The 20,565-nt window shown below is 36.3% G+C and overlaps 1 protein-coding gene across 16 annotated transcripts in view; it reads left to right on the forward strand.

Moving 5' to 3' along the window:
- The window catches only part of Zbtb20 (zinc finger and BTB domain containing 20), a 732,891-nt gene that overhangs the window by 301,493 nt on the left and 410,833 nt on the right, over positions 1–20,565 (forward strand). For 15 of the 16 annotated variants that reach the window (XM_051149938.1, XM_051149932.1, XM_051149937.1 and 12 more), the window contains one exon: positions 47–118. The exons of the other annotated variant lie outside the window; for it this stretch is intronic. The gene's annotated coding sequence lies outside the window, so the exon portion shown is untranslated. The remainder of the gene's footprint in view (positions 1–46; positions 119–20,565) is intronic. 16 annotated transcript variants of the gene reach the window in all.

A 20,565-nucleotide genomic window follows, 5' to 3' on the forward strand; every position in this document is an offset into this window, starting at 1 on the left:
AAATACCAATTATAACTGAAAGAGATTTTAACCTGTTTCTTTTCAGACTGCCCGAAGTTACATTTTGAGACTGAAATCACTGCACCTTAAAAACAAAAGATTGAGCTGCACTGTTCCTGTAAGTGGAAGCTTTCTGTGCCTTCTTCTATGTTTCTGTGACCAACCCACAAAGGGGAAAAAAAAAAAAAAAAAACACTGCTATCATAGTAACGAGACAGGGGAGGAAATCTGAATGTCCCTGAAGAAATATATCCTTAAATGATTTCCTTTAAGAAAGTTATTGAGCTCAGTATTTCAGGGTGTCTTTTATTCCCTCGAAATTATGAAACCTTTCTTTTGGCAGGTTTGAGTTTTATTAGGGAGGGTGTCACCCACTGTGCATCAGCGCAGTGACATACACCCGGTGTGGAAACATTTGTGCAATTTTATACCAGAATCTTACGAGGTAAAAGAATTCTTTTGAATCGAAGTAGATTTCATTTTCTTTGGTGATGTCACTAGAAATTTTTAGCCTTTGTGTCAATGGAAATGGAGAGTTCATAATGACGTCACAAGATTCTATAGCCTTGAAGATTTTGGGCAAACCTAAGTAAAAATGCATAAATCCCTTGTGTGCGTGTGTTCCCCATTCTGCTATGAAACAGTCAAAATAGCACATCTTATGTCTTCCCGTGAGCTACAAGGCTGTCTCTCAGAGCCCCATTGTTCCATAAATGCATGTCAGAGTCTACCACAGTCTGCTCTACCCTTATTTAGCTGCTGTTTTGTCAATGTACTTGGAAGAACAATTAACATTTGGAATTTCAATGTCTGAATAACAGGCAGTGAATAGAACTGGAGCAAATAAAAGATTCAGATGCCCAGGGTAAGAAACAGAAGCTTATAGTCAGTGGAGGAGAGAAAGAAAATCATTTTAATGCTGTATTCTGAGTTGGGAAATGTTATAAGGAAAGATCCTTTTCATATTTTAGATCAAAATGCACATTTTAGTAATAAAATCCAGGTTTCTGATGCCTCACAAATTTGGCAGTATGTTTTCTGTCAGTCATAAACCACCAACTCCTCTGTTGCAGTGCCGAATGTGGGGTGTCTGTACTGCACCCTCTTTTCTATAGTGCAGGTGGCCACACAGGGTCAGAACGTTTCCTCCATTTTCACTTTGCTTCTGTCCAATCTTTCACTAGTGACTATAGACAGGCCTAGAGGTTTACATGTCTGTGTCTTTTGTCTGAGTTATGTTAAGTTCTTTTTTGTTTGTTTTGTTTTATTTTTGATCAAAATGAAACTGGGGGAACTTTGGCAACTTGGGTTTGTTGAAAACACAGACCCAATAAATAAGTTACGGTTGCTAATTTTGCCATAATTACAATGCATAAGCCTACAGACAGTAAGGTTTCTAAAAGTAAGTAATAAAAATAGAGACTCATTCAGTTTTTAGTCCCTAATACTTACCACTGTAATGGTAAACACACACACACACACACACACAGACACACACACACACACACACACACACAGACACACACACACACACACACACACACACACACACACGTACGCGCGCACAAGCTATTGTTTGCAGTACAATTACAAAAGCTTCAAAAACTCAGAAATATGAGATTACATAAACAAGCATCGAGTTGAGGTTTTGGCACTTAGGAAAGTGCTATTGTCCTGTCTGCAGTCACCAATGAAAGAAAATAATTTACCATAGACCATGCTTCTCTTCATATCAGGCAGGGAATCAGCCTCTTGTTCTTTCATTAGCTTGCTAACTTACACTTCTTTTCCTGACTCAATAGAAGGGTATCCATTCATAAATATCCATTCTGTGTGTGCCATAGTCTTCAGGAGTTTTCTATGTAAGGTCTGCACTGCTTCTCAGTCTCTAGAATTGACTCCAAAGGAAAGTCCACCTGGATGAGTGGTAGCTACCATGACCGTCTCCCCCATTGAGTATAATTTGACTATGTTGGAAGGAAGGGAAGCAAGTGGTACCATGAGTGCTGGCTTAGGAGGACAGGGTCTTGTGACTTGCAATATGCAGATACTCTTTTCATTGAGTCAGGCATCAACACTATAAGACTATAATTTTCTTTAGAACTCAGTTAATTTGACCTAATGTTTTTCCATCTCTCTGCACTCTTTAAAAAATCTTTCTGAAAGATTTTTTTTAATTTTTGTGATATCAACTTCCAGTGATGTATATTAAGAATCTCATAAAATTTCAACTCTGGGACTAAACTGAAATGATAAAATTTACTCAGTTCTGCTATTACCACACTGAATAACATTTAAGACCATTAAAGAGTCCTATAAAATTACTAAAGAATTTTAGATTGAAAAACTGAAATATAATTTATGTACATGCAAAAGACTATCATAAAAATAACAGCAGCAAAGAATGTATAAAAAATTGAAGCCAAATCACTTCATTTTGAATTCAGTAAATGGAGGCACAGGTAGTCCATTCAGGCTGTGAAAACCACAGTGACACCTAAGGTAGATCATCCTTAAACATGTCAGCCTGACAGAAGATCACCACCTGGATGTTGAGACTTCCAGCTTCCCTCTAGCAGCAGTGCAAGCAGTACTTTCTGAGGGACCGATCTCACTTTCATAAGATTTGAGCCTGTTTACCACGTAGTACAAAATTAGTGAATAAAGCAGTAATCTGAAAATATTATCAAAACTTTTTCATTATCCCTACACATTTTGATACTGTACCCTTGGCCGTTCCCTGTGGCCTTCATAGACACATTTATTGGTTAACTTAATAGTCATCATGGTTATTGACTAAGGTTGTCCACTAGAAATTTTCATAGCTATTCAGCTTATAGTCTTGAGGATGATGCCAGGAATTTGAGCATCAAATTCAGACTTGCCAGCGATATGCATGGTACTGGAGTATCCCTCTTGTCAGGGGTCTTTTCTATAAAGAACAGTTTCAAAAGACTGAAGTAAATGTGAATAATTTAAAATGAACTAGTAACCATGGTCATTTATTTCCCATTTAATTCTGGAATTTCACAATCCAAAGAGGGAAGTGTCAGAACTTTTCTGTTATTCTGCCCAGAGTCAGATCCTAGACCTAGACTAGTTTGTCAGTTCTGTTCATCACACACCTACACCTTCTCCTTCTGACCTTGAAGAAGTTCAGATCACTGTGTATGAAAGTCAGTGACCTAAGTCTTTGTGTCCCAACAAGATGAAACAGTTCCACTTTTACAAATAGCCAAGGAAGCTTTAGCATACAGAGAAGGAGAGACCATGACATGAGGATGTCAGTGTAGAACTCCAGATACGGTCCTCAAAATTTGCCCTTCAAAAACTTCTTTCACTTCTTCATACTGACTAACATTTACAAAACATGTCAATTAATACCTTTGCCACATAACTATGGGGTTATAAATCTGTTCGGTAAATCTCCTAAAAATGGAATCATTAATTCATTCTTCAACTGTGTTTGATGTTAAGAATGTAGAAATGAACTCTGAAGTCTCAGCTGAATTTATAAACTCTTACGGACTCAGATATTAATTCAGTACACAGATAATTACAAAATTACAAATTGTCTCCATGAAAAGAACTGTGTATACAAGAGGATGGTGGTTGAGGTAAATCTAATTGTAATTTTCACTAAAGCATTTTTTTCTGAGTTTGAAGAGAGCTTAGACCTCTAAAACGTAGGCCTAATTTAGGATATGTTTCCCATATGTGTAAGGACAGAGAATGCTGACAACCTTCTGAGATAAGGTCAAGCCCATTTCCTTTGTAGTTAATAATTATTAAAGCCCTGTTCTGCTTAATCCATTTATAAACTATGTTAAAGGTTCTTCATATAAGTAAAGAATACATACCAACAATATGTTTTACTCATAGACTATATGTTTTCACTGTTAAATCTTAACCTTATCTTTAATTGTGGTATATTTTATTTTATACAACTACGAGAGGTCTAGAAGCAATAAAAATTTGAAAATTGTTAGTTTCTACAAAAAAATTCTAAATTTCTACATTGAAGAACAAATCAAACAGTCATAAAACATGTTGCATTAGTATCCTATAAAGTCACTAAACCATAATAGAGATAGTAGTTTGTTTTCAAAATGTAAATTAGCCTTTTCACTCAAAAATAGAGGGAATATTAATATTAAACTGTAGAAAAGTAGGTTGTAAAGAAATCAAAATTATCTGCTGTTACTCAGTCATGAGACATTACCATTGGAAAATACAATAGCAACAAAGAAACTTAGGGTTTTTTTCCCTAGTCTTATTTTGGAGATGAGCAAAATCCAGATCTAGAATTTATGTCCAAGATACACAGTTAAATAATTGGATATACAGCCATCTAAATAAATACTTAATAGCCCAAGTGGGAAAGCTGGACCTGTGAACCCTAGTTCTCAGCCACATTACATATACAACCAACCTAATAGATGATTAAAGTACCCACCATAACACTTTCACAGTCTTAGGTAAAATGGACTATTTGTACAGGAGACACATTTGTGCAAGAGCCTCAGTTAATACAAATATGAACAATATCGATGACTGTCAATCTGTTTATTTAATGTACTAGATGCCTTTCAAGAGTTGTCTGTCATTGCTGCTACCCACATTCTGCAGCTACTCAGCAAAGAGGAAACCATTTTCATGTTCTAATGAATAAACTGTGCCCCAGAAAATAAAGTACAAGAACACAAAGCCAGTGTGTGAGTTTGTATCACTCCCAGGCCTAACAAATCCAAACGCTATGGGCCTCTCTTACTTAATGTTTTTGTCTATTACAACTTGGTATTCCCCTCAGCTCATGTGATCACACAACTCAATATTTTTTAAATGGGCTAAATGTATTTAAAAACTGAAAAATATTAAGAAGGTAAAAAATTGCTTTTACAAAGTATGTTCTTTATACATAAAACTGTCATGTTGGATTCTGTCACATCACAATATCATGCTGAGATAAATAAGCTTCTGAAACCCATGTATTATAGTAAGAATTTGAGGAATCATTCACACACAGACCCACTTATTTGTTTGTTTGTCTGTCTGTCTGTTTGTGAGATAGGATCTCATATAGTCACAGGATGTCCTCCAACTCACTGTGTAGACAAGACTGGCCTTGAACTCGTGAATCTCCTATCTCTGTGTTGTAAATGCTAGGATTTCTAGAAGGGACTACCCTGCCTGACTTACTCATTATCCCATCCACCGCCACGACTCTTCTCCTGAATGCTGTTTAATTTTCTATGCTCTACATACTAGTATGACACAATACCTTAAAAAGAAAACTTGTAATACATTCTTTCTTATTCTTCCCATGCAGAAGTGTTGAGAGATTACCTTCAAAGCTAGATTATGTTATTTTTAAATAACTTATTTATTTGTGTTTTATGTATATTGGTGTTTTAACTGCATGTATTCCTGTGTAAGGTTATCAAATCCCCTGGAAGTAGAGTTGCAGACAGTTGTGAGCTGCCATGTGGGTACTGTGAATTGAACCTGGGCCCTCTGGAAGAGCAGCCAATGCTCTTAACCACTGAGCTATCTTTCCAGCCAATAAACATAATGGCTTTATGCTTCTATTATATGAGAAATGGGGAACTGGGAAGACTGCATTTTCTTAACTGATTATGTATATGTGATCATCACCCTAATCATATCACAAAAGGTGGTACTACTAGCCTGGATCCCATGTACACATAACTTTGAAAAATTAATGAAAAGTAAAATTAATGTAGTAATTAAACCAATAAAAAGGGATAATTCAAATGCTCTAAAATTAAATTTTGGTTTATTAGGTTTTCTTTCTCAAAATGAGCTTCATCACATGATCAGAGATTTCATACATATAAGTATACATTTTATAGTAGTTGTAAGGTTAGACATTATAAAAAAATGTAAAACAATAAACACTGAAACATAATCTTTGTTTTGTAATGACTGCTGAGGGTTTCGTGAGAAGTGAATTTCAGCATTCTGGAATTAGAGGCAATATGTCAGTAAATTTGACACCAGGCTGGGATACAAAGTGAGGCCCTACCAGAAAAAAAGAGAAGAGTGAGAAGGTAGAGGGAGGAGGGAAGGAGGTATAAACACTTTTGAAAGTAGGACTTTTAGAGGGATATGTACATGTGCACATGCCTCCCCCCCATACACACACAACACCATGTCTGACTGCAGCCATGATCCAGCATTTCCTTCCATGAATCACCTCCCAGCAGTGTTTGTAAACACTCTTGCTTCTGAGGATCCCATTTTCATTTCTTGGTTTGAGCAACTATCCTAAAACCATTGTCATTGGGCTGTAATACCTGAGCAGAAATGGGTGTGGAGATCAGATATGGTGCCAAGTGTCCGAGAGCTGTTTGTCTCTGTGTTTCTTGAGTTTGACCTCTCTTTCTGGTTCCATGAAAGTCCCTACAGATTCTTTCTGTCCTCCCTTGGTGCCTTGGTTGAAAATCACCATCCTGCTTTGAGGAAGGAATCTTTGTTATTTGTCTCAGCCTCTCTTTCATGATGTTACCAGTACCAGAGAGTGTAGCGATTTCAAGAAAAACAGCAGCAACAACAAGAAAACCTTATATCCTGGATTTCTTCTGGAGGCAATAGAATATTTACTGCAACTTTATAATTCGGTAAATACTTAATTCTGGTTCAGTTTTGTTCTCCAAGGAAATTAAAATGAAAAAATAAAGCTTTGGTAAAATGAAGGCAGGCTATCTCTCCTATTTAAGACTGAAGAGAAGCAATTAGGAAGGAACCTTCTAACCCTTTGAAACTGCAAATTTCCAAGAAATTTGGCACATAAGAAGTAAAGCTCTACATTGCAGTTCATGTTGTCCCACATTGATTTTAATTGTGCCCCCAGTGTCCCACAAGGCAATCTGAATGCACCAGTCTGAGTCAGCTGGGAGAGACTAAGGAGGCCATGCCGGATCTTGGTTCTCCTGTGGACAATGAGACCAGAAGGCCCAATGAAGCTGGCCTTTTGCTCATAAGGAATCTTAGAGCTATAAACTCAATCTCACAGTTTCTCCAGTGGCATTCAAGGAAATAAATTGGCTGCTATGTGTTACCTAGTATTACAACATCTAGGTTTTTAACAAGGTCTTTTACTTTGTGGCAAATGTACTAATTTACCCACATAAACTTTTGCTTAACTGTGTCAATGCTTTTTATAAACTATTCTTTCCTTAAATAATTTAAATATGGTAAGATTTAATTATTTGATCAGTAATCAATACTTGTATACATGCTTGTTGCTATCAGCATTGTGGATTTCTGTTTGTCTTAATTCTTATAAATCAGGGCTGCTAAGAATGGCCTTTAGAAAGTCCAGGGGCCAAAACAAAAACAAAAACATAAACGAAAAAAAAAAAAAAAAACCCTGGATGGTGGCTTAGTAAGTTAAAATAGACTCAACTAACCTAGAAAGATGTGTCAATGAAGTCTTATACCCAGCCTTAGAGGAGCTGGGCAAATATTTGTCATAACATGAAAGTTCTTGTGTTGAGTAACAACTGATACTGGAAGACTATATGGAGCAATGACAGTGTGATCCTGTGTACGTCATCATGACACAGTTACCGCTTGGAAGGGACCCATTGTGATCGAAGCAGCGTGGGAGCAGACTATCTGGTGACTTGACCCAGTCTTGCTCAACAGTGTTGTCTTAATAGTGTTTTCCTTGTCTAAAGAGGGAACTTTCCATTATCTTATACACCATGTGATAGGAAGAAGTCAAATGACATGTGTGAACTGTTCAGGGATCTGTAGAATGCAGATGGTCCCTAAAAGTCACAGGTACAAGTAGAAGTAGAGATCATGTAGACGCCTCAGGAGTAAGTGCTCTGTCCCAGCACTTAGTTGTTTGAAATCTCTTCGATTTTTAGGCTGCCATATAAGGAAACACTGGGGCTGATAAGGGTTGTTCATGCATTGGAAACAATGACTGCATTGCAGTGACATATTACTTCTGTTAAACATTTATTTTTAAAGGATGCTACTATAAATTCTCAGAGAAGTTTCTCTCAAATTAAAAAAAAATATATAACAGTGTTTAGACTCATGCACGTCCATATTTATGTGTGTGGTCATGTACATGGGAACATATGTCTGTAAACCTGAGTTGTTCTTCATTCAGAGTTATACGTTGGACCACAAAAACTAATAGTTTATCAATCAAAAATATATAAAAACTAATTTGCTTTCTTGATATAATTTACCTGACTGTATACCTTATTCCGTGAGCATGACCATTTAACAATTTTCAGTCATATTCCTGGTACATAGATCATCTCTCCACTACATCCCCTCCCAGTGTCTCTCTGCCATTGTCTCTGCAGCAGCTCTCAAGGGCCCTCTGAAGCCTAGGCCAATTCACTTCCCTGCTCACTTCTAATCTTTCTTCTGTATCACCCTTTTCCTACTGTTTCTCTGTAAATTTTTCTGGAGTTTTTGGCATTTTTTTTTATGTCTCTCATTAATTGAGATGTAAAAGAAGAAGCTACAAAATATCTAAAATATTAAGCATAGATTATATTCCCAGCAGAAGATCATCAGGTTGTTTTGTAACTGAAGGTGGGGTACTTGAAGTGTTAGGTTCCAAATAGCCATGAAAGATCCTCTACTAAACAAATGTGGGGAAAATATTTGATGATCCATGTCAGAACCAGGCAAGAAGGAACTGTATAATTTGAGGGACTCTGTTTCAGTGGTCAGTGAAGAGTGGTCACATTCTACATCCTTTCTATAATAACTAATATGTATGGCTAGAGGACAGATATATATTAAGACAGAGAAGTTATAGCACAGCGACCACAACTGATGATTAAAACATAGACTTCATTTCCATGTTATGGCAAGTTACATTTGGTTTTTGAAAGGATGGGGGAAGGAGGAAGCATCCCTTCTTCCAGATCAGAGGACAGGGGGCAAGGAAAGTTGGCTGACTGGGTATACAGGTGTACAGAGAGTTTCCTTACATTTCACATATCTGGTTCTACAGGGCATCCTGCTGTAAGTGCATCTGTTTGGTTCTAGCCAGCTAGTTATCTGCCCTTTCAATAGAGATGATGATGGCTCAGATGTCACCCTGAGCAGATATGGGAAAGTCTAGGCTGTTGTGTTACCTAATAATTCTGGAAGTGTCTGATCTTGCCAGCTTGCCTAAAGCTAGTTCTGTTTGCAGTGTTCCTTCATTTGAGAAGAATTACTCAGAAAAGAGTTTGCATCATGTTTATGTTGTGTGATGCTTTCTGAATACAGTATCTTTCTAGAGTAAGTGGAACTCTAGCCAGAACAGTGTCAAACAAGTTACTTGGAAAAATTCATATTTCTGAAGATATTTTCGTGAGATAAGAAAGAACATATATGTTCTAAAGTGAGAAGATACAATTCCAAACATACATAAATATTCATAGCATTTATGTCTTTGCAGTTTTTATTTATTCATAATCCATGGTGTTTTTCAACAATGTCTAAGTCCACATATGCCTTGAGTCTGATAAGTATGGGAAAAAATGGAAAATAGGAGTGTCAAAAGGCATACAAAATTGATAACAATAGATGAAACAACCTGGATGCCCATGAACAGAATGATAATAAAGGGGGCCCCATACATATTATGAATAATTTTCAACCTTAAACATGAGAAAACATCTGGTAGACACTCACAGCATGGATAAAGTAAGTCTGGTTGCCACACCCAGATATTCAGTCTGACTTGGTCAAGTGTGGTAGCGTCTAGCTGAGATAGACCTTTGTGGGAAACAACTCTTTATAAAAATAGTTAATTCAAATTTAGTATGCATCTGCATATAAGAAAATGATCTCTCTGTGCTGACTAATATGGTTTTATCACTGAAAACAGTACATTTCTATGTATCATTACATATTCATGTGACATATACACCAACACACTTAGCTAATGACCAGCTAGGATATGTAATTTAATAAACATAGAATAAGTCATTAGATCCAAAACGGGACTGACCAAACATAGGAAGTCATCTTTAAGCCATTATAAATGAAAAGTCTTCCTAAAATGTGCCATAAGTTTGGCTAATACAGTTGATGACCAAGCAATGCAATGGCCTCCCTGTGGCCAGACAGATAAGCAGATAGTCATACATACTAACTGGGACATCATGTATTCCTAAACATAAATGAAAGTCTCCCACGTGTTATATAACATGAGTGAAACACAACAGCAGCATGCTAAGTAAGTGCACAGCATGTGAGACAGCCAGGCAAGGGCAAATCCTGGGTGTTGGCACCTACATCGCACACAACATGCTCACATTTGCTAGAAAGGAGCAGAGTAGAGATTCCTGAGAACTGGTGTGGGAAAGGGATGTTTTCATGTGTGGTTACAGACATTCAGTTCAGGACAGTTAAAAAAATTGAAATGGATGTTTGTGATGGTTGCATGACAGTATGAATATCCTTAATGACACTGTCCCATACAACTAAAAACAGTTAAGGTAGTAAGTTTTATGTTACCTTACTTTTTTGGTTTTTAGTTTAGTTTTTTTTTTTTTTTTACCCTGTGGGGAATGAATTTGAAATTTTTGAGGCGTTGTAGTGAAAGAGGAGTGTGATTTCATAGTTCAGAAGCACCACTGAGCTGCTTACTCTGGAGAAACATCAGGAGAGTTGTGGGATATAATAATGTGTTAGTTTGAAAAGGTCTTTCCTTCGCTGTTGAGAGCTGATGTATTTAGAAAATACAAACTCTGGTATTACCCTTGAGTCACAAGCAGTAATGGCCGTAATAAACTTCAAGAGACTATAGTTTAAAGAAGCAAAGACTTCTTTTCACAATATTCACTTTGGTCAACTGATGATAAATTGATGGAGGTTTCCTCTCCAGCTGTTTCACATCATCCCAGTTTATCTTGTTGCTGGAGAAAGCCATGATCTTGTTGCAGCTTGCATTTCTTCAGAAATTCAATACACTATCAGTTGATCCTTTTGTTTCATGAAGATGTTTAGTATTTTTATTCACGTCAGCAATCATTTAGTTATTATTTAATATAATGCTCTCTGAAATTCAGCATGTATATATTTGCACAATAACCACGATGACTATCAGGGTACAAAACAGTTCTTGTACCCCAAAGAACTCCCAACTCATTGCCACTCTTGCTCCCACCACTGACCCCAGATAACTACAGGTCTCTTCTTATCACTGTAGACTTGTCATTATGAAAATTGATATGTAAGTGAATCTACCATGGAGCCTCCTAAGGAAGGGGTACTTACTCAGCATGTTGACAGTGTGTCAGCAGTTTCTGTCCTTTTGGTTGCTGAGTAGCATTTCACTGTTAGGAAAGACCTTGGAATATTTTGCCAAGCATTCAAGAAAGTCAGTTGCAGCTTTCCATTTGGAATAATTATGAATAGAACTGCTATAAATTTTCACACATATTTTTGTGCAAAAGCTAGTTTATTTTATTTTTTTCTCAAGGGTAAGTACCCAAGGGTCGGATGTTATATTTATGTGTGTATGAGTCAATACCACACAATTATTTTACTAAGTGGCTGCGCCATTTTTATTTCCACCAGCAGTGGATGAGTCCCAGCTGTTGTGCATCCTGTAGCTCCTTGTACCATTTTTTTAACCATTGTAATATATGCAATTGAATGATTTTATTTAACCTATAGAAGAAAATACAATTTTTGAGGCCATCATCTTACCTAACTCTGTCTTCAGAGGTAATTTACTCCTGTATTAGTGTATTTCTGATATCACTAGTCCCCCATATAGAGACCCTCTTCTCATAAGTAATGCTTTTTCTATGAAATGTCATGGATTCGTTTTCTCATCTTTTTAAATTTTTTTCTTAGCTGTCTAATAGATTGCCTCTCTATCTTTAAATGATGTGGTATAATATACATGGTGTGTGTGTGAATTCTAAATATCTGACTTAAGAGATAGTGTGCTGATTTAATATATGTTTATTGAGCACTTACAGTGTTTCATCAGTTATGTGGAAAAGACATACTATAGCAAGAATGCAGTCTACAGGATGATAGTTTCTGAACTTTTAATACTGAGGAAAATAATATCTAACATGTGTTAGCTAATGTTAAACAAGTTAATATTGATGTATGCAGTGTTGAGTGGGTATGAGTCTCTTTTTTATGTAATTTTGGAAAAATGGAAACAAATTTATAGAATTGAGCAGTTTTTCTGCAGGAGGAGAGGCTACTGGCAGGCATCAGAAGATACATGTAGCAATGCTTCCCGACTCTACAGCTGTTATTTTACTTCAGGGTCAAGAGCTTTGCTTAATCTCTATAGATGTCTACATCTTTCTGACAACACTTTCCTAGTAGAAAATTTTAACCTTACATAACATCTTTCTAGGATTTCCCTCTAAGCTACCAATGATGGTAAAAGTATCATTTTAACAAATATTTAATTTTGCAGTACCATATGACATAAGGAATTTGCTCAGTATTTTTCCTTGCTGTAGGAGACTATACACTGACATAAAGTTCTAATCCTATCTTATGACCTCTAGGAAGTAGCTTATGTGATCTACTCTATCTCATGTGCTAGTTCTAACCTTTGGCTTCCATAGCCTCCTAACATAGCAGTTTATCAGTCTCTGGTTAGCACTCACTCTTTTGTTTCATTGTGTTTCCTAGATGTCCTGATAAATTCAATAACTGTATTATATGCTGTTGACTCCCAGACAAGTGGAGATGACTGTACTCATAAAGTAAGAATCCCACTGAATCCCTGAGGTGGTGTGAGTCCTTAGAAGCCACCCAGCACTCCGGCTTTGATTTCTGGATCATGAGGCTAGAAACTATTAATCTCATTGGTTAATCCTGTGGACTAAGAATCATTTCACAGTGAGTGTTTGCAGTCTACTTGATGACAGGGACTGTCTGTCATTAGTTTTGACTTATCAAAGTATTATCTTCTCTGGAAGACTTATCAGGTTCCTTACCAGTAACCCTGCATTGCCCTTAAAGTTGCCCTTAATATGTATTTATTATTGTACTTCAGATTGTATTGCTAAAACAAATCTTGTAATTTGTTTTCATTCTTTTTAGTCACATGCTTGTAGACCATAACATTTCTGATTTTGCTTTCGGTACACAAAGTGTAGAATATTTATTGTGTCTTTTTAATAGAAAATGTTTGACAGTCCCTGATAGATAAAGAATCTAAAGCTTGGGGAAGCTGAATGATGTTTTAGAGGTATTAGATCCCATTGCGTACCTGAGTTCAGAAGTGTACGTGCATTCCACCTACTGCTGTCCTGGTTGCCCAGCCAGTGGGTTAGCTTCTCTTTTCCTTAGCTTCTAAACCTGTAATGACATTGTGCTATTTGATATTATTTTTAACAGTGCCTTACTTATTACTACTTATTTATTATTGTTGCAATATTTGTTGCCTATTGTTATACTGAGTGTCAGTGTGTTTAACTGAGAGGTTGTCTGAAAGATGCTAAGATTTTCCTAATTTTTATAAGTAGGTTGAAGCCATTATATTTTAGCTATAAGAAAATATTGGCATTTATTTTTATTCTAATTTTTGTAATATTGTTTGTTTACCTCTTTTTTCTCCTCTATAAGGTAATGGAAAGACATTTTATACTTTTAAATTATATTTATGACTCCTAATATAGATGTGAAAATGTAGAAACAGAACCCTCACAAGAGAGGCCCCCGCATAACCGGCCCTGCCTCGGCCACAAGAGAGTGTAACTCTGTGTGGGTCTCCCACCCTTCTGTGCAGAGGACAGTCTTACATAGATAAAGCTACTTGAGCTGATTGCATTTTTAAAAAGATTAAGCTCTTACTTTTAGTGTGTTTCATGCGATAGTGAAGTTTTGTTTCTCTTCCTTACTTCAGTGTTATGTACACAAAGCACATTTCCCCAGACTACTGATATCTTCATCTCAAGCTACAAAACTCATGCTCAACTACACGGAACTCAGTGTGGCAAAGGCCCTAAACACTGCGTCCCTTAGCACACTGAGCTGTTCGTCTTTTGGCGACTCATTTTTTTAATGGTTGGAAAAAGACCCACAACATTTTATTTCTTCCTAAGAGTTAGAATAAAGGAAAACCTATTTTCTGTTGTAATAAATCTAGGAGTCTAGTTTTCCAAGAACATCCACCATATTGTTTACAGTTTCTAGGAAAATGATTGTTAAAGGCTGTAGGTTATAACTTGGATTTTCAAAAGTATCACAACTGGAGGGCCAGCTCTAACCTTGACTAATTAAAATGACAAGAATTGGTGTTGCCTATAATTGCTTCCTGTACAACTCCTATCTTGTGTTTGCTCAATTTACTAGTCCAAACAAGATGTTACTCTTCTCAGACGTATAGATTTAATCTCACAAAGGAAAACACTTTTTAAAAAACTTTTTAGTATATCATCTTCTCTAGCTTACTATCATTTATAGTAAAAATATTTTAATAGAAAAAGAGATATGGGGACAGGAAAAGATGTGGTGCTGTTTACTTTAAAAGAAATTAACAAAAATTTATTTGTTATTGATGCATCCAAAATTAAATATGTAGTTCAAAGATCAGGATTTAGTAGCAAATAGGAAGAGGAAAAGCCATATGCACCACACTACTCTGTAGATAAACAAGATTGAATCTCAAGAAATTTAAGGTCAACAAATACCACCAGCACTCTATTTTTGTCTAAGTATAGTTCTGCTTACTTTTGTAATAATTTTAGGAATAAATACATTACAATTATTTGTACTCATAACATCTAGTACTTTCGTAAACATAATTTTATTACTGTGGGATTACTAATTTGATCGTGTAATTTATTTCTCGGGCAGAGTCTTTTCTGTCTTGATCACCTTGGTATCAGTGTACTCAGCACAATTCAGAATCTGGTATTAAAGAGGTTTCACGTGAGGTTGAAAGAATTAAGTCGTAAATAGATATTCACAAATGAATGAATCTGTAAGGGGCATCATTATTTTATTTATTGGACTTAGTGTTATTACTGGGCCATATGCATCAACTAATAGTAGGCTTTTCCATATCTCAGGAGAGGGCATGCCTTTGATGTTTATGTCACCTATTCACAGTTCTTTCCACTTATCTCTGCATATCAGCCAATTATCACATTAAGGCTATAATGCTGTTTTCACAGACATAAAGTATTTGCATCAAGACCTTGCTCATATATTACCTTCTACTAAAATTACCTTCATTCCCCCAGCTATGAGTAATTGCTTCTTCTCTGATGACCTCCCACCACATATTATCAAGGACTCTTTGGACTGATTTGCTTTCAGAGTTTTCAGTGGTTTATTTAGTTATATGTGTTCCATATTGGACATTTTTCCCGTACTTTAAAAGATACAATACAAGATAAATATTTGTGCATTAAAACAGAAAGTTGTTTAAAAAATAACTTTCGCGTGTTTTAAATAAAAAAAAAAAGTACCTTAGAGTGCTTACTTACTTACAATCCTATAGATGAGAAATCCACTGCCAATACTACCATACACAGTAAGTCAGTTTAACCTCAACACTATCTGCAACCCAATAGGCATGCCTGTGAGAAGCAGCTCCTGTTCTTTTGAGCATTGCTGACTAGCATTCTCCATGTAGCCACTGTTATTAATTAACTAGTTCAGATATTCATTCAGTGCATTCTCCTGACCAACTTAATAACAATTAACGAGATGCTTTTTGTTCCCAGGTAGATCTCTGGATAATAGGGCAAAAGCACATATAGACAAATGCTTGCATAGCAGTAGGTCAGTGGCTGAGATCCTGGGCAGGGCCATCCTGCAGAGTCAGAACCTTCATTTCACCCGCTATGTATTCTCTCATGTTCTCCAAATAAGAAGCTACACATATGCCCAGTATCTCCTCCTCCCTTGTTTTCTTCTTTGCTTTGTTTGTTTGAGATAGTATCCATGCTGTATCCCAGTCTGGATATGAACACATGACAGTTTTCTTGCCTTTTAAACACATGACAATTTTCTTGCCTTTTAAGTTATTCCCCAGTTGCTTTAACACAGAAATCACTAGCATTTTTGCTCATTCCTGGTTATTGTTTCTTTTTTTCTACTTTGTTTTTGTTTTCCTCTATCTCTACTTCTTCCTCTTCCTCCTTCTTTTCTTCTGAGATGATGGCAGTCTCTTGCTACATGTAACCCATGCTGCCCACGGACTCACTGTGTTGACTGGCTGGCCCACTCCTGGGCCTGGAATTAGAGTTGTATGCTAACATGTGCAGTTTAAAATGATGATACTCTCAGACTCTAAACTATAAACAAGCCAAACAAGACCTTTTCCTCACACCATTTTATTATTTATACTAGACAGAATATTAGTATAAATTAATTTGAGAGTAAATTGGAAGACAAAATAAGCTCAAAAGTTTTTTTAATTAGAAAAGTTTTGCTTCTGAAATAGTTAACAGACTTATCTATATTATTACTGACAGCTAATGTTTATTGATTTCTGTGTACCAGGATCTGCTCTAAGAGATTTATATGAAAAGTTGTATCAACTATCTTCACATTAACTATTTTGGAATGGACTGGGAAACAGAGAGGAAAATCTTTGAAAGATGTATTTTTATTACATGTACGTGTTTATTTGTCTGTGTGCCAGTGTGTGCATACAGCTGCCCGAGGGGACCAAAAGCATAAGATCGCCCTGGAGCTGGAGTTACAAGCAGTTGTAACTCAAGTCCTCACCAAGAGTAGTATGGCACTCTGAAGCACAGAGCCAACACTCCAGTCTTAAAAGGGGGAAATATCCAAGATTAAAGTATGTGGCAAAATTAAGACTTAGTCCCCAGAAGTCTGATCTGAGAGCTTGCAAACAATACACATAGTCCTGATACCAAGTCTCTAAACTACAATTTTGGTTTAGATGTTTTCTCCAAAGCATTTATGTTTTCTCTGTTTTTAGAGATAATATTTATTTTAAAGCAAATTTTAAAAATCAAACAGCCATTATTGTTTCCCTTTAATTTACACATGCTCAGTAAATAAGAGTTCATATTCAATATAAACAAATGGACGATTATCATATTATAAATACAGGAAGTGGATGTTTGTTTAAGATGAGATACACCTCTGTAAACTGCCTGTACTTTTAGAGTGTTAATGATTGTCCGGAAATGGATATTACAAACTTCTCCAGCAAGAACCCAGATGCAGATCAGAGAATGTGTCTGTTAGAGCCATTCTCCTTTCCTCCTTCCTGAACCAATTTTCTTTTTCTTAATTTTGTTTTTCTCTTTTATTTTTCATGTTATAGACATTTTATCCCAATGAAAATATTTTTTCTTTTTGGTTTTCACAGACAGTGTTTCTCTGTATAGCCCTAGCAGTCCTGAAACTCACTCTGTAGACCTGGCTGGTCTCAAAAATCTCGCAGAGATCTACCTGCCTCTACTTCCCGGGTGCTAGGGTCAAAGGCATGTGCTCCACTTTAATGAAATATTAAAGTATCCTTTATCTAAATGCCAGTGTATTATCTCCTAGTTTGTAAAGTGAGGAGTTAGATTAGCTGATCATAAATATCTGGAGAAAGTTTATACTCTGTGTATTTGATGGAATCCAATTTTGTTGAGAAAGATGTTTAGTAATCTGTAAGACACATCAAAAACAGTCATTGATGTAGAATATATTCATACAGGAATTAAACTCTACTTTCATTTTTTGCATACTCTTATTTTAAAATTCACTAAGTTGCTTCAAAGAAAGAAAGAAAGGAACTGTGTTTTTTATGTCTCCTTTAGCTATATTTAGGGGCTTCTATAAATCTATCTACTTTGAAGATCTCAGCTCACAATCAGGAATGCTTATTAGAAACTAACAAAGTACGGCCAGCGTGGTGGCACACGCCTTTAATCCCAGCACTTGGGAGGCAGAGGTAGGTGGATCGCTATGAGTTTGAGGCCAACCTGGTTTACAAAGTGAGTCCAGGACAGTCAAGGTTACACAGAGAAACCCTGTCTCGAAAAAAAAAAAAAAAAAAAAAAAAAAAAAAAAAGAGGACCCAGAAACTAACAAAGTAAATGATCAGCAGAGGCTTGATTAACTCATGTCTTAGAAACACAGTGACAGAGATATTTAGGATGAAATCTTGTTCATTTATAGGGAATCCAGATGTGTCTTCATTTTCTTAATTCTTGGCTCTTCACTTTTACATCTCCACTCAACACACCTACCCCTAGAAATATGTATCACTAAATTCACCCATTTTGACCATGAAGAGTGTAGGTGCATTTAAGACCTTGAGCTACAGGAGCTATGCAACTATTGTATTAGGTTCTTAAAACTTCTCATATGTTTTTAAAATGTTCGATTCTTCTGCATCCAACACTGTATTTTAAGATTTGCAATCTATACAGATGAGTCAGGACAGGTCCTGGGCCTTCTGTGTCAACTAGTTACTGCAAACACTCCCTGGGTGTAATAAAGCTAAGAGAAAGTAATTAAAGGAAGAACAATGTCTCCTGCCCTCAGCAAACTTGACACAGGGTTATGACGATGATTCAAAATGTTAACAATTTCCTCCTAGGTTTTTGTAAAAACACCTAAGTACATGTTACTGAGGAAACACACATTGAGATTTCATACCTAAAATCAGTATTGTATCCTCCAGGGGTAAAGAACACATAGTGTTAAAAGTAAATAAAGTCATGCACCATAGTGAGTGTGAAGGTGGAACTATACACTGTTTCTCACAGCACAGGGGGACCGGACATTAGAACTGCCTTAAGTAAAGCTGGTAGTGACAGGAAATGGAAAAGGAAACACAATGAACTTCCTATTTTTCATGCCTCCTGAAGGGAGGGGGCTGGGGAAAGAGACAAGACCAGTATTTACTGCCTTGAAACATCTTTCTTAGAGTACCACAGCGATAATTCAATATTTTATATAAAAACCCCTTCTATTCTTTGTTTTTAATCATAACGGTAAGCATTATGTTTAACACAGTGTTCTATGTTAATAAGACGGTAGCAAATAAATAAAGAGCTCTTTTCCTCATGTCCAGGCATCAGACAGTTTTCTCCAACAATTGGATTTTACCTGTAGCTGCTTTTCAAATTGTACACCATACAGTCAGCATTTCTTACTGATTTTCTCCATTTTTCTCATTTGTTGAATGACCTATAACCTTTTTAATGTCCTTCATTTGCCCTGGTAGTCTAAGCTCACTGTTTTCTTGTTACCAAAGACTAATGATTCAGTTGTTAAAATGCTCTGTACCTCAAATGAATCATGGGAATTTGAGTGTCTTCCTTGTTATTTTTTTCTTTTCTTTTTTTCCTTATGATTGTGGCCTCCCCTCCCCCCCCGCGTCTTTCTCACACTGTGTGTGTGCTTGTGTGTGCTTGTATTCACATGTATGTGAATATGCATGTATATGCAAGTGCACATGCACTTATATCATGTGTGTATGCACTCTTCAATGTTGGTAGTAAGTGTCTTTCTCAATCCCTCTTAAGCCTATATTTGAAACAGACTCTTTTACTGAAGCTGGAGTGTACCATTTTGGCTAGTCTGGCTAGCTCATGTGCCAGGGATTCTGTCTCCTCTTCATGCACATGGGGTTACACGTGGGCTGCTTCCAGAACCACCTTTTACTGCCTTTCTGGGATCTGAATATATGATTGGCATCAAGCATTTTTTTTCTTGCTCAGCCATCTCCTCTGCACTTGCTTGAGCTTTTTGTTGCTGCAGCTGCAACATATTTTTAATCATAAACTAGAGAAAATGGTACACTAAATGGTGTAGTTATGTAACAGTCAGTCTGCTGCTGTATTTTCTCAACTAGTTTTTGTGTTTTAACACATCTAAGCATTGTTGAATTTAGAATATATGTTGTTAGAAAAATAAGCCAGGCCCAGACAGACTAATAGAGCATGTTCTCACACATAAGTTGAAGAAAAACAAAAATAAAAACAAAAAGCAAGAAACAGACAAACACAAACCTGTTGATTTCACAGAAGGAGAAAGAGAAAGAAAGGTAAAGACAGATGAAATATTAAATGCTGGAGTCATATAGGAAGAATAAATTATCTATTGTACACAATAATTCATTATATAATTCTATAAAGATCTAAAAGAGAAGATTTGAAGGACCTGAAACACACCTACACAAGATAAAGTGTTGGTTTGAATGTGAATTGCCCCTGTTTTTTTCATATTGTCCTTGTGTGTGTTAACTTCTATGCTATGTCCCATGAACTAGAAAATCATTTGTTTTAAAAATAAAGAATTTTAAGAGAATTATTAAGCTTCAGACATGATTTTTGTTATATCAAACATTTAAAATAGATTTTTGTTTGATCAGCTAAAGGAAGTTACTAGAAGCTCAGGCAAAGGACATTCAATGTTACATAGTACAGTGTATGTTTGTCAAATATTGTTGTATGTGGCTACTGAGATGACTCAGTAGCTAAGAGTGCTGGTTACTCTTCCAGAGGACTGGATTCAATTCCTCATGCTCACATGGTGCCTATAACTGCAGTCAAGGGAATCCCATGCCCTCTCTGGCTGCCATGGACACCTAGCATATACATG

The sequence above is a fragment of the Acomys russatus genome, chromosome 8 (genome assembly GCF_903995435.1).
Source record: "Acomys russatus chromosome 8, mAcoRus1.1, whole genome shotgun sequence".
Lineage (NCBI taxonomy): Eukaryota > Metazoa > Chordata > Mammalia > Rodentia > Muridae > Acomys > Acomys russatus.